Below are 3,742 nucleotides of genomic sequence, written 5' to 3'. Positions count from 1 at the left end.
AAATTACTTCTTTGTGATACGGGCATGTAATGTATACTGAGTATTAGCATGATGCCGTTTGGTGGTTAGAAACACGGCATATGTATATATATATATATATATATATATATATATATATATATATATATATATATATATATATATATATATTACCGTTAATGTGTCTCAAGAGGTTTACAGAGGCCTCAGGTCATATTTAAGTCTAGGATTACAGTGAGTATAACAACAGTTCGCTTCATCCCACTGCTCTGTGTGATGTTAGACCTGCGCTTCACATTCACTGAAAAGGCAATACGTGGGTGTTGAAGCAGTCAGAAAGAACCGTTATGTGGGTTTGACCGGGTCAGGTTACACCCAGTGAGGCAGGGCCCGAGAGGAGTCTAAGCAACGCCAGTCTCATACTGCGGATTTGCGCTAGTGTTTTCTGCAGAACCCTGTGATCATGTTTTAAGTTTATACAGTAGTTTAGTAATGTGTTTTTTTGGGGAGTTGCTTTATGGTCAGCAAGTTGGCAGACCATCCAGGTGCAGTATGTGTGTGTTACTCATGTACAGGACAGGGGGTCTTGCCATGCAGAAGCCCAGGCAGAAGCATTTCAGGTGTGTGTGTGTGTGTGTGTGTGTGTGTGTAATATGTCATCCTTGTTTTGTGTCACTGTCAATGCATTTGTAACCATTGCCTGCCACAAAAGGGCAGATCTGATGTCATCACTGCATCTGAATGCAGCCAGAACTGGTGTGTTTGGATTCCTAGGCCTATATTATTTTCCCCTATGGGCAAAACCTAGACAAATTGCTGTCTCTGTAGTAAATATTACATGGGCTATTTGCACAAAGTGGTAAATCAGGCCTCTAGTATGTTCCAAGACAGTTGCAGTCCATGTACAAAACGTTTTTCGCTTGGTATAAGCTTTAATAAGATGTATTAATAGTGTACTGTGTTTACTACAGGTACTTGAACACAGTATTTAGGATTCTTTTCTCACATAATCATTGTGTTTCCACCTGCATTCCATATTTAATAGCTCTTACACTGTTTCCTTACACAGGTGTGATGTATGGGTTTGTGTTGTTGAATACCCTGCTGTTGGTCTTCCTGGGTTCAGTCAGTCCCTGCTCTGACTTGCCCTCATGGTCTTATGCTGTTGACTGACCTCCAGGCTATAGTCTGGACATTTGACACCGTTGTGACCCTTGTTCTTTCTTCACTCTTCCAGTCAAACTCTATTTCTGACAAACCTCGACCTTGATACAAACCTCACAATTACTGAATTGTTTTGTATCGTTTTTTTTTTCTAAACTATTATTCCCCAGTATTACAAGCTGTCACTCCCGCGGAAATGTAAGTATAACATTGTCTCAAAGGCGCAGTAAGAGCGTAGTGTGAATTCTTTAGTCCTGAGACAGTTATCCAGCCTACAGTCTCTGAGGAGAGTCGGTCCTTCATGCTTTTATTATATCAATCCCTGACTGCCTGCACCGAGGGGAAACAATTACTATGCATAGCACAGTCCGTCCTTTAGTGAACAGATAATTAACATTTCAAACACTTGTTTTGAAGTCTAAAGGCAGATTGGCTGGGAGGAATAAAACGCGTGTAACAGTATAAAAATAGCAAGCAGCAGCTCGTTAATACCCGTTCGAGTTTTATTAAAACGCACGAAACAGTATGAACACAGCAAGAAGCAGCTCGTTAAGACCCGTTCGAGTTTTAAACTGATTTCCCTCACTGAAACATGCTTCAAAATAGGGCCCCTGAAATATTTTCTTTTTCTGGTTTATGTATTTAATTTCGTTATTTTACCCTAGGCACAGAAAGTTTGAAACCAATGGAAAATCTGAAAGGGACCAAATTGTTTCAAAACATGTGCATAACATCGACTAGGTTACAATACAAAGCCAGTATTACACTTTTAACTGTTGCTGTGGAAAAAAACCCCAAAACATTGCTAAACGATTTGAAATGTGCCGCGTGTATGTGTGTGTGTACCGCAGGAATACAGTGTCAAACTGACTTTGCAATCAATAGTTATAACAGCAATTATGTATTGATTTTTGTCCCACTCACTGGTTTTATTACTGTATATATTTTGTTATTGTTCTTTTATTATAACGTACATTAGAGATCTGGTTATAAAGCACAGTTACATTATAAAAACGAGTAAAACATTACAATACTTTAGCTTTACCTCAGAGGAAAGGGTATAGTCGCTTATTGGCGTGTTTAACTGTAAATATGCACAAGCATAAGACCATATTCTTAATATATTGTAATATGAAAAAAACAAACACAATAATGATAAAACAGTCCTGTTTTAAGTCTGCAAGGTGAAATGCACCGTGTGTAGATGTCAGTAGATAGAAGATGGCTGATGCACATACAGTAACAGCAGTGTAGGTGTCAGGAAGTAGCAAAGCTGGCTAATTGAACACCTGGGAAAGCAATCGAAAACTCCAACTCATGCCTGCAAGGTAGTGTGTGTGTGGGTGGCAGTGTAGGGGCCCCCGTGTGGTCATTTGTAGTTCTGAGGAATCATAGCAAATGTAAGTTTTTAAAACATTCAGCGCTTCAACACGGAGAACTTAGAGCACATAAAGTTGTGAACCTGGGTTATGACAAGGGTAACAGCACGGGAGAGTGCAGGGATGGGGAAAAAAGACTGTGGCATAGCAGTTTGGTCCATTCCTGGTTTTGCTATGAGCTTGTTACTTATACAATGTGGCTAATCAAGCTCTGAATAATAAAACTGGAATGGGTGAAACTGTTATGCAGTAGGAGTTTTATTTCCATCGCTGCAGTGGAAGTGAAAGTTTTTTCTCTTGGTAAATTAAATTTTACTGGCAAAAGCTTAACAGAGTGTCAATTCAAGGTGCACGGTCGCTGACTCTGGTCCACGCTGTTAAATGGGTCAATTTGCATGCTATTGTGTTTTTGATTAAATAAAACATACAATTAAATACAGCATAATAACAGGACACTGGGAGCTAATAGAATTGGCAACAACAACCCCCTTTAAATCTTTTAAATATCCAGCATACCATCCGTCTGCTTACTGCAACAGTCAGACTCTACAATGCCAAAGGTTCCTGGAGACGGTGTACGTAGCAGCTTGTTTGAGAAGTTCTTCTGGCACAGAGCAGCGACAGGCTCGTAGTTAGTTGATTGTTGCTGTTCCAGTTCTTGACAGTTCGTTTTTGATGTAAGGCTTTTAATCTTGATCTTGCTGCTCATCAATACAGTACATACATTTTCCAAAGGAAGTGGATGTTTTTGTGCTGTACATAAAACAGGTTACCTACCAATACCAGTATGATCAGATCTGTATGAATGGATATATTAAGAGCATATATGTTATTAGCTGGTCTCACCAGCAGTATCTAATCGACTCATCATCACAAACATTCTGAATCGATTGTCACATGCACGCCTCAGTGTTGCACTGAAACAAACAAGCCAGGACTCGGTTCGGTTCGGTTCGATTCAAACAAACTCTGAAAGGGACGGCGTTCCTTTGGAGCATTCACATACGCTTCCGAAACTAACCAAACAATAACTTTCATTTGTTCCTATATATATCCTGCAGTGCATGATCTCACAGGCAGGAACTAATTGCTGGTATAAAATGTGTTCATGTGTTTATGTAACAATTAAAAAGGATTCTTTTTTTTTTTTAATGTTTCATTAGGGGTTCCCTCTCACTGCTATATTTCACTCTCAAAAAAATAAATAAATTCACAAACCA

This window comes from Acipenser ruthenus, chromosome 10, assembly GCF_902713425.1.
Source record: "Acipenser ruthenus chromosome 10, fAciRut3.2 maternal haplotype, whole genome shotgun sequence".
Taxonomy (NCBI): domain Eukaryota; kingdom Metazoa; phylum Chordata; class Actinopteri; order Acipenseriformes; family Acipenseridae; genus Acipenser; species Acipenser ruthenus.
Note: the sequence above shows the minus strand (reverse complement) of the source record.